The sequence below is a fragment of the Protopterus annectens genome, chromosome 1.part1, assembly GCF_019279795.1.
Source record: "Protopterus annectens isolate FY-2018-M chromosome 1.part1, PAN1.0, whole genome shotgun sequence".
Classification (NCBI taxonomy): Eukaryota; Metazoa; Chordata; order Ceratodontiformes; family Protopteridae; genus Protopterus; species Protopterus annectens.
In genome coordinates, this window is record NC_056726.1 from 859,238,232 (window position 1) to 859,250,864 (window position 12,633).

Below are 12,633 nucleotides of genomic sequence, written 5' to 3' on the forward strand. Positions count from 1 at the left end.
AGTCTGTCTTAGTGAATATTTACCTAAACGCCATGAATATTAAAACAGCATTCGACCAAGCCAATCCTGAAGAAGCGGATTAAGAAAGAGCCGCTTACTGACAACCCTGTGCCGTACACAAATACTCTAGCCACATCTCTTCATATTAGCAGTTAAATCCTCTGAGTATATACAATCTAGCATTCCTTATGGCTGCAATATTCCTGGCTAGGGGTATTTTATTTTTCATTAAACTGTGATATGGGAAAGGATTAAAGGTGGGATTTCTGCCATTTCAGAATCTACAGGCAATAAGTACCAATAACTTTCCCCTGCTTCAGTGTTAAATGGTACTTAGATGGGAAGAAAAAGCTGTTGTGTAGCTTTTGTAATATTCAAAATCAAAAACAATCATGGAAGCTGTTTATCTAGGTGTGCTAAGGTCACACAGAAGTTTATTACTAGGCTGGCTTTGATCTATGCATAACTCTTTTTCACTTTGGGCTGATGGGACAAACAGTTAATCATATATCCGTTTTAGCTTAAATAACAACTCCACTTTGCTATTGTTGCACAGTACGATGCTCTGTCTTAACTGTGTGAGTCATTATAAGAACAGAGGCAACAGTGTGTGTGTGTGTGTGTGTGTGTGTGTGTGTGTGTGTGTGTGTGTGTGTGTGTGTGTGTGTGCAGGGGGTGAACTAATTTGAAGCCTTCATTACATATGCAGAAGAAAGGATAAAAGAAATGTGTCAGATTTGCTCATCTTCTGAATCAACCAATTCAGCAAGGAAATCCATAATAGCACACATGCATGCATAAATGCATAGCTGAATCCTAATATGTGAAGACAGGCAGTTCTGAGAAAATGATCCGAGTTAAGGGAGAATTGGGTTGTATTAAATATTCAGAAGAACCTATGCCTATTTTATGAATCATGAGCTGCTTTCTTGTCAATGAATTATACTGACTAACTAGAAATATTTGTTGCATACAGGCAAATTGATAGCAAAATCCAGGTTGAATATTAAACTCATAGGTTATTTATTAAAAAAATATATAATTTAGTGATTATTCATAGGGAAATGTCTTCACTGCAGTGAGCTATGTCTCTTCAGAGATGAAAACACCTGCTTACTGTAAGATTTTAATTGTAGATTTTGACCGACTTATTCAAACAGAGGAATGTATGAATATTAATGATAAAAGGAGGATAAAATTAAGAAGTCCTTTGAAGCCTTCTAGAAAAGAATTGTAGACATCATTAATAAAATGAGCAGATTCCTGATATAAACTGTCTTTATATGTGATATATCGTGTATATCCTTCACTTTAGCTGTTATTCTTTCTTCACTAATAACAATGCATTAACAAGAACTAGGCATTACAGTTCACATGCAACACTGAAGTCTGTGAGTGATTTTTACTAAAATGAAGGAAAGCAACTGAAGCTATAAATGTACAAACTTATATAGACCCTTTCACATATAGTATGCTTACTTAATTACCAATGCCCTGTTAATTGTGAGATGCATGCTGTAACAAAATCCATTCTGTAGTATGAGATGGGCAAAGGGAACTGTAGATTAAAGTTAACAAAAAAATCATAAAGAACAAGTTGTAAAACAAACTAAAATAATAACTTCAAAATGGCAAACTTTGTAGGTGACTGTAAGTAGATAGACTATACTATGGCAGTGGTTCCAATGCTGGGAAACACTTCACCTTGGGGTGGTTTTAGATACTGCAACGCGGGTAAAGATTCTAAACCTACTGACCTGTGGGAATGGGACATGACTATCTATAATGCAAAGTTTTTTTTTTTTGTAGAAAGCAAATGCTACGATCCTAATATCATAAGCGCATTGTTTGTATTAATCATTTTGGCAACACTGACCTAAAGTTATAAGCTAGAACCAGGAAGATATTGAGCATTCTGCAAAAGCAATGAATGTGATGCTAGCCACGTGGTTTCACACTGACATTTGGAAAACATGTTTACAATATTGGTTTGAATCTTGAATAAAAAAATGAGGTCTTCACCCAAAAGGAATATCTGCTGCTTCCAAATAATGGAATGCAGCAGATATTTCTCTGCTGCTTGTACAGGTGGCAACAGACAGGCATCCCAAATGTAATACAGTACTGGAAGTTATGGGTCACAAAAATGCATAAGGGAAAAGATATTAAAACAGCAAAGTAGACTATGTTGACCAAAGTAACAGCTCAGGTTGGACTGTGATGATAAAAGAGCTTTTAGTTCATTGAGCGCTGAGATTACGCACCAGTACAGAAAAAAAAATAAACTAGTTAATATTTTCCCTAAAGAAAGACCCAGTCATAAGAACAATTAGTGGGAGTGCTTAACAATTGTTATGCACCCCCATAAGCATTGATACAATTAGAACTTGCACTAGGGAGTACCAGTGGAGAGTGCAAGCTGACAAAGAACAGTGAGAGAAGGAAAAAAACAGACACATTTCTGCCTGCCGTCCATTCCTCTCAACGGTTCCTGAATTTGGTTTATATTTTTGCTTTGTCCCTCATAAATGTTTTGATTTTCTGGTAAATGACTGAGGATTACAGTCAGTCATTGAAGTCAGACATCAGACTTTCATACTTTGTCTTGTTCATTAAATGCTTGTTGATCCATTTTATTAACATTTTAAGTGAATCAGTGTGTCCTAGTTTCGATCCTTTGCCCATTACTGTTTTTGAATTTGTTTAGAATTCTTAAGTAAAGAAGATGAGAGGTGTTTGACAGCACTAAGTGCTTTACCAGGTTTTAAATATGGTAACACACTCTGTGCACCTAACACTTTTTTTTTCTATAACTGTAGCGCATTAAGCAAATAAAGTTTTATATACTTCAAAGAATTATGGTCGAGTCATCGATCATAAACTTTTATTATATGTTCTTGACATGGGCATCCTCATTCACCTCTTGAGCTTTGCTCTCAAGAAGAATTTCTTACCATGCATGTCTCGAACAGATAATAAGTTTGTAGTACATGGAGTGCTGTTACTGCACTCAAATATCAGTTAAATGACATCCTGGTTCAGAGCTACTATAACATGAGACCCGACCTTAACAACATTTAGTAGGGTGTTAACTGATTGTCAAGCAACCCATATGTTGTTAACATCATGTCTGAAGCTATAGTAGCACTGAAGCTGGATGTTATTTAACTGATATTTGAGCATAAATAACAGCTGCAGGACATGAAATGGGTTTATTTCAAGTCTGTTTCTATCTGCTGTCTGCATTACATTCAGTAAAATGCATTAGGGGACCAGATGTTTCTTTTACATAGGGGATAGGAAAATAATTAAAATGGTTTCCATTACAGGCTTTCAAACCCGGCACAATACTTCCCATTTTTTTTTTACTTTAATTTTTTTGTAGCTTGTACTACATGAAGCAGACAAATCTCCATGCACTGCAAAAAAATTGTGATTGAATCTCTGACTGTAACGTAAAATGATATGTTCTTGACATGGATGCCAAGATTCACGTCTTGCGCTTCGGTCTCAACGTGATTTTTTTGGCAACCATTGTCTCAAACAGATAATAACAAAGTTACGATCAGCAAACCAATCATAATCCTCCATGTTATGATCACAGATCTGATCCTTATCTGCTGCATTAAGTATACCCGCTTAAGATTAATGTTCCACAGATGTATATCAAATTATTATATATAAGAACCATCTCCATTTCTTCAAGAAAAAAGTTGTGTAAAGAAAGGTGAACACTGAGTGTTCAAAAATAAATGTGATGCCTTTAGGAAAAGCAGAAGTTGAGTATTACTTTTGAGGGAAGCAGTAAAATTAGAAGGGCACCCAGTTGCCTTCTGTCTCTTTCGCTTTTTTTTATTTACAAACAGCATTGCTATTTAATAAAAAAACACAGACATTTCCATACACTGCATATAGTTCTCTAGTCACATGCAATTTACTGGAGTACAATTTTTCCTGAATGCAGTTTTGATTTATGTTTTATTACAAATCTCTTCCTGCAGTTTTTGTAGAACATATATGGAAATACTAGTATATATTTCTGATTCTATAATTTGCTGATTTATCCCCAATAATTCCTCTCCATGACTCTAGGGTGTGTTGTTAAAGTTTGCCATTAATCAGGGAAGTCTTAAGGCTGATATTAAGTATGCCCCAAGAATAATTTTATTCTGAACTTATTCAAATCAGCAGATGCAGGCATACAAATAGAAGCAATGGATTTCTGTATGCTGCATGAGATGTGAGTTGTTTAAGCACTGTAAATTATTTTTTAAGGAATTCCATATTCAAGAGGTTGAAAACAGCTTTCTGAGTAGTGACTGATGGCTACTTTGATCATTTTCTAACTGCCGGATGACATCTGTTTTAATTCTTACTCACAAATAGATCAGATCATTGCAATGTAAGCACAGTTTTTTTAATTTCTCCAAGTCTTTTGGGTTTCTAATACTATAACAGAAATGGACCCCAGTCCTAAGTTAAAGTACGATTAAAGTTCATGAAATTACCATTGTTTCAATCTTTGATGTTAGAGTGCTCTTTGCAGCACCTGCAGTGTGCCTGGTATTGACTCCTTCTACAATTCATACAGAGTTACTTGTAACATATCTAAGTCTGATTGTAAATTTATTTTTATAAGACTCATTGCTCCTACTACTACTGGAACTGTCTGGGTATCTTTCTTCCTCATTTCTCTCATTTCTGCCTGCAAATCCTGGTATTTTATGATTTTGTGTCTCTCTCTGTACACAAGACACTGTAGTCACTGGGTGTGGTAAATTTCAATGATCAATGTTACTTTTGTCTTCTTTTCATGGACTACTATACCTATTTTTCTTGTATCTATTTTTTGAACTGTTGGTAATGGGTGATATCATGTGATATAAAATTTATCATTTCCTATAACGCTTTGTGTCTCATGTTTACAATGTTTTTCAGGTACTTCAGTATTATAATGTTTGCACAATCCCCAATACAACAGTCTTGCCACGTTGTTATGCTTTTCAGTGTACAGTCCTTCTGCCATTAGTGTATCACAACTGGCAACAAGATGTGCGCCTGTTTCTAATTCTGTTTTACAAAATCTGCATTTGTCTATTTCTCCCACATGTTCAATGGACTTTGTAAAAAAAACGTGTATATACTTCATTATCTTGGACCACCAATATTAACCTTTTGGTTTGAATTCTCCTCTCCTTAACCATTCTTGCATTTGATCCTGATCAACATGAGGTTTTTCCTAGAGTTTTCTACACTTGCAATTATATTTATGCATTTTCCACATCTGTTGCCTTCTCATCTGATCCTTTACCTTGTATTATTTCTTTTGATTTTTTGGCACATTCACTTGTCACCTGATTTTTATCTATTTCTGGTTCGACTTTCATTCCCACTCAACACTGATATGCTTCTGCTAAACTAAAAATAGAAGTCATCTTAGACTTATTCTCATCTTTTAAAACTTTCACTACATTTGGGTCTTGTGAGGTCAGCAGATATGTATGCAGTCCTACAACTGCAGATGTAATGAATTTTGAGGAAGCCTATACATCCTTCAGAATGGGAAGCATATAGTCTTGGAATACACTGATTTTTCTAAATCATTTAACTCATTCCCTCCAGTACAGCTCTTTGAGTGTGTACCTCTAACTTCCAGTGGGTGTGGCTTGAGCCTTTAAAAACATAGTCATCACCTTACAGTTCTAACAAATACTCAATGACAGAGGTCAAATACAACTGTGTTTGCCATCATGTATGCTTCAAGATAGAATTTTCTGATACCTTGTATGTAGCATGTATTTATAATTATTAATGCAAATATGAGCAGGCAAAATTTGACACCTGGAGGCGCAGTAGGAAGTAACTGCAAAAGCACCTGGAGGTGCACTCGGCTTCTTGTTTTCCTGTCCAACGGATTCAACACCTTTTGGGGTCTCACTCACTCCAAAACTGTAAGCTAGGACAGGAAGAGCAAATTGGTTTATTGTCAGCACTGTTTTCAGTATTAATTTTAGTCTTCTAAAATATTCCTTACTAAGTTTTATTCACATATTTTTCATGTTTTATTGTTCTTCCCTCATTAATTCCCAAATATGTATACATTCCCTCTTGTTCAAGTTATTTTATATCACATTCCTGTCCCAGGCTGATGTTTTCTTGGTGCTGTAGCATTCCTGCTTTAAAGGATGCTTTTATACATTTATCAATACCAAATGACATTCTTATGTCATCTGAAAGTTTTGAGCACTTGCAGTTATGCTTTCAGTTCCTCATCTGATGAACTCAGTTTTAAATCATTCACAAAAAAAAAAAAAAAAAGACAAGAAGTCGCTACTTCTGGGAACCTAGTTGCAGCCATGACCTAATCTGTTAAGTAGACAGTTTAATGTCCAGGAATAGTAGCAAACAAAGCACAAACCAAAAAAATCCAAACCTGCGGCAAACAGGACTGCAGATTCCAACAGCAAATTCTCGAATGCAGAGCAACCAGTCAAAAAATTCACCAGTACACAAGTTTATTCCACAACAGAAAAAACTTTTTTTTGGATTTTGTTAGACAGTTTAATGTGTTAAGGACAAGACATAAGAGCAGCAGTGAAAAAGAGTCACCCCAGACTATCCCCTCTTTGAATTTTTATCCCTGGAATAATAATATGTCCTTTATCATGGCTTAACTGCAAAGTGGTTTGCCACTGTTTCATGGTCGCTGTAATGCATTTGTTCAGTGTAGGGTATATCTCATACATTTTTAAGCATTCTTTTATCCATGAGTGTGGAATAGTGTTTAATAATTTTTGTAGTCTATCCATGCCATACTTAGATTCTTCCCCTTTCTACAGTTCTTCATTATAACTTTTTTAACAACAAATGATCCTTTATTCCATATGGGTTTCTTTTATTGCACTTTTGTTTTATTGCCATGATTGAGTTTTTATTTTAATGACTATTTGTTGGCATCAATTCCAGTGAAGTTTATACATTTCAGAAGGCCAGTTATCGGTCTACAGTTTCTAGGATAACTTGCAGGTTCACTCTTAAGTAGCATTATTGTTTTTCCTGTTGTTAACCAGTTTGATGTCTGTTTAGGGTACACATATAAATAGTTCTTACTCATGGCTAAATCTTCACTAGATGTTAATACTTTTAGCAAGAAGTTAGGCACTGCATCTAGGGTTTTCCAAATAGGAGCCCTTCTTAACTTTGTTTCAATCTCTCTGGCTGTTACTTCATCCCATTTCATATGCTGTGCATTTGTGCTTCTTATTCTTTATTTTATTTCTATCAATTAAGAAACTTTGTGATGTTCCACAGGATCTTCATAGGTATTTCTCCAAAATGAATCTATCTCTTCTTTCTTTGGTGGTATTCCAATTGTCCTGGTCCACTTCAGTACCTTGCTCACCTTCAACTTATTGAATTACACCACCATCCAAATAAGCAGCTCAGATTGCTTATTAACTTATCCAACAGAGCAAATGCTCACTTTCCTTCCCGACTTACTGAATTGCAAATCCAACACCAGAGGGGGGACAGAAAAGGGCAAGCTTGCCCCTCTTCTCTGCTCACCAGCCTGAACAGGCTGTTCTACCTCTCTCCCACCAAGATTCCAGCCTCATAACCGCCATTAAGGCATTAGGCCAAACATCATTCGGTTTACCCCATCCTTCCAAACCAAATGTGTCCATGCCATCACCTCTCAAATCCCTATCCCATAAATAAATTTAGCCAGCTGCCTAAAAGCTACAAGTTAACCACTGTTCCCTTTCCACTGCTACAATAACCAACCCTAACCTCACAACCTAGCATACCCAGTATCTGTAATTGAAATACTCCGTTACCCCACTACCATAACAATAAAAGCTTCATAATGATTCTCTAGCCATCACCACCAACCAGACAACCAAACCTACCAGAGACAATTGCATACTCTCACCTAAAATTGCAGCTCCATCTTACAGCCCAATAAATATAATAACTACATGAAATCTCTTTCAACATTCAATTTAATATTAATCTTCCCATCATGCCACCTACTCATTATGAGCAAAATTGTGTCTAAACCACCATCATAACCTTTAAAAGTATGACCCAAAATGCACCACAAACAGTAAACCCAAGCCAAGCACAATGTACCACAGAAACCTACAAATGCCCCATGTCACCAAGTTAAACCAGGTCGCTGACATGCCATCAAGCATGAAAGCCACCTCCTGATCACCCAATGGATATACTAATGAACAAACTGCCATTAACTTTCCCTAATGAAACAATTGTCTAAAAATCCCCATCATATCCACCATCCACTGAATGGATGACGGACTTCACCCTCAAATTCCTCCCATGTCCCTTGATGGACAACAGCCATATGTGAGAATAAGAAATTAAACTTAGATGGCCTACAAGGGCCTTAAAACCATTACCCTCATACCTACCCATAAACAGTCATTCAGTGTATGGCATTCTCACTTCCCACACTGGATTTCTGTCATCACCACCCACAGCCCTACCTCATAAACATTTCAAAGCAGCAAAATGCCTAAAGACTTGAAACTAAATCCCAATACCACTACAATGATTAAGTGGCAAACCATAACCTCATAACCTAGCATAACCTCTGCATTTGGATAAACTTCCACTTACCTTTATTAATGTCTTCACTCAAAACCACAATGTTATTTCCTTTCTTTAAATGATCAATTGCCTAGTAATCCTGCCATTGAACCCAGTAACCCTTATAAGGCAACCACATTATAAAACCAAAATCCAGACATCCTGGAAAACTATACAGTAGAGATATACTTCTTTTCCCAAATCCCCCATGAACTAGTTCCTGAAAACTCCCTATGATGCACGACAAAAACTCTTGCCACATATCACCTGAAGGGTAACGATAGTACTCTGCTATGCTTCTGATTAAGGTGCTGACCGCTTGCAAAACCTAACACCTGCATAACCTTAACCCCCCAAAAAAAATTCACTACCTCCTAATGCCAATTCACAACATTCAAACTAACCTTAACCTCCATACTACCTATGCCATAGTAATGTACAACATGGCCAACTGCTGGAAAATTCCAAAAGCATGCTTTGTTTAAACCCTCTAACTCCCACATAAACAGAACCCCCCTGTCCCAAATATTCCAAACACACTCATGCCTTCAATGGTCCTAAAACCCTACCTACAAAATTCACTCAAGCATAAATAGAATGGTTCTTGTGGTACTCCTTTCTAAACCCTACCTAGTGTATAACATTACCAATACCTACCCCAACCTATGACCACTTTCATACTCTCTCTCACCAGAATACATCATGGGCCCTCAACCAAACAGTAAGCTGGAAGGGTAACTGTAAATGCACCACAAGAGTTCCACCCAATTCTGACATGCCTAACTGTGTATAAATAGGTGTCCAGACAACCTGCAGCAGGCCTTTTAACCCTGATGTGAAGTGATACACCTTCTGCAAACACCCAGCACAAGCACTCCATTGCCTGTTGTGACAGCACCCCACCTGTGGAAATGCCAGACCCTACAACAATCCCCAGTCCTGCAACACCCAACCCCAAACAGACCTCCACCTCAATTTGCCTGCACACTACCTCAAACTGCTGAGTAAAATTACCTGCGACCTCTTTATACACCACTTCAGCAACCAAAACATCCACCCAAGCAGAATCCGTTACCTTTCAAATCCACCTCCATCAGGGCACTGACAGATGCTCACTCAGAGCTCCCTCACCTATGACCGCCTTGCACACCACCCAAGGGACTGGGACATCCATTGCAGCAGCTTCTATCCATTTTCAAGACCCCTTTATTCAGGTCACCAACCGATGCCCCTCCTGTCTCATACCTAAGCGATCTGCAAAAGAAAAACAAGTTAAGCCACTTGCCTTTACAAAACTGAACAAAGATCCCTATCGCTTGTGACTATGCATCAAACACCTTATCGCTATGACCCACTTATAATGTCAACCATCACCTCACCATAAACAAATTAAATACTATCAATAGAGTGAATAATATTATTCCAGTAAGACAATAAAACCATTCCTTCCCTTACATAGGTTCCTGCTATAAATACCCCACACTGAATCATGACTGCATACCGCTAAGATGCCTACCTCTCACGTCTGACATTTACCATTGCCCTCTTTAATGAACTACTACACCTCCTCATTTAAAATATAGGGCTTATCAATTTGTTCCCCGCATGCATGCCGCCCTACAACCCCGCCCCAATGACCCCAAGCAAAAATGGGCATAAATTCCTTTAACTCTTGTTTTATGATATTAATCTAATAACTACAATTTTTACATTTTCTAAAATCTCCACAACCAAGTAAAACTGACAAGACTCCTTAGTCTCACATAAAAGCTGAAGAAAATGCCACTGATATTCTCTGTGCAACCCGAGTGGTTGCTGAGGTCTTGTAACCTGTTAACAAAATATTGCAAACCTAAGTTAACATGTTTACCGTGACCTATAAAACTAAATTTTAGGACCTAAACTAAGAAATACTACCACTATAACAATTTGTGCTGGAAGGTTTCTATTTATGCTTCCTTCCAAACCCCTATGGTCCCAGAAATATGGTCATTTACCTGAAAATGTGATGCCACTCCCCCTACCCTGTACTGAGTGTCATTGTAAATATATTTGCAGCCTGATTGTTCACACTGCCTAAAATGCAAGTATCCAAGCTACAGGTTTGGCTTCTGCCTTGCATACTAACAGTAGGCAGGGGTGTAGCTAGGATTTTCAAATTTGTACTCACAGCTCTCAAACTGCTACTCCCCGCCACCCCAGCCAAGCTACGGCCATTCTCATAATTCACGGTTCGCTCTTTTAGTTGCGATGAAGAGGCATTTGCTGTAATGCCTCTTCAGTAATATAATATAAATTCACTCAAACTCGGTTCCTTGAATTGAAAATTAACCTGAAATGTCAGTTCTTTGAAAAATGCAGCATGGTAGTTGGGGTAGAGAATTTATACTTTTGTTTTCTGTAACTAAGGTACAGGTTTTGAGCTTGAATAAATTACTAACCACCTTCTACCCCTAACTAGGATGTTTCATTCACACACACACCCCTACCTACCTCTTAGTGCAAGAAATATGGACAAAGCCTAAAATAAACAGGGACAGATATTAAATAATGCTCTTGTGAACTTAGAAAGTTGCTAGAACAGGATTTGTGCTAGTATGAGAAAGTTGCTAGAATAACAGGATTTGTGCTAGTATGAATTTTTCTAAAGGACACGAAGTCTGAAACTCAAATGTCTGTCATTATTTAGCAACTTCAGCCTTGAATGATTTTCTAGAAAATCACAAAAATTATGAGGAACAGACAAAAAATATGGGGCAAAAATCTGGACATTCTGTAAAATTTGGACAGTTGAGAGGTATGCTACCTACCTACCTCACACACACACACACACACACACACACACACACACACACACACACACACACACACACACACACACACACACACCTCTCAACCTCTTAGAGCAACAAACTCATAAATAAAACTGTGGCAAAGGCCCAAAAATAAGGACATTTTTTTAAAAATATTGCTCTTGTAAACTTAGAAAGATAATAGGATAATAGAATAGTAGTAGGTCTTGCATTAGTATGAATTTTCTGAAGGGTATGAAATCTGAAACTCAAATGTCTGCCATTATTTTTTAAGTTCAGACTTTAATGATTTTCCACTAATTTGCCAGAAAACCACAATTGTATGAAAAATGGACAAAAAATGTGATGCAAAAATATAAAATTGCCAGACAATACAGCTGGGAACCTGTCAAAGAAGGGACACCATTTTAATATGAGCACAGTTAACTTAGAGCAGCTAACAAAATTAGAGAATCTACATGCATTTCTGAAATAAAAGTAATGTATAACTCTGATCATTACAGTTATTTATAAAAGTAAACCCTCCACGTTTTCTTCCAAAATTGCTATTTTGCGGAGAGATTATTAGGGGGAGAACAACATTTTGAGCCAAAATTGGGGACAGTTGAGAGGTTTGGATATTCCTAATTCTATAAAGCGATTTATTTGCACATACCTCTCAACCTCTTAATGCAGGAAATCTGGACAAGGCCAAATATATTGGGGGAACATACAAACAATACTAAAAATTGACCTTATATAAACTTAAGACAGTTGATAGAATATCAGGTCTTGCTTTAGCATGCATTTTTCTGAAGATTATGACATCTGAAACTTAACGTCGGTCATTATTTAGTGACTTCATTCCTAAATGATTTGCCAGAAAAGTTTTATTTTGCATTTTACAGCACGAACACCAATAAATATCTGCTAAACAAGGCAATGCAGTCTCACAATGAAACTAGACTTAGCATTAAAACTTCTCTGCCCTTGAAACTCACATTCATTGAGACAACATTGAAACCCACATTCAAAGAAAATACATTTTGCCAATGGCAGATAAAGATTAACTTTGGGCTGTTTTCAAATCATAGGCCCCTTGCACATGAAACATACACATGCTCTTTGATACACCTTCCATCATAAAAGTCTACTCAAACTTCTACAGTCCATCAGTATCAGTAAATATGCACAATCTCTGAACTAGTAAAAGCCATCTACATAATTCCAC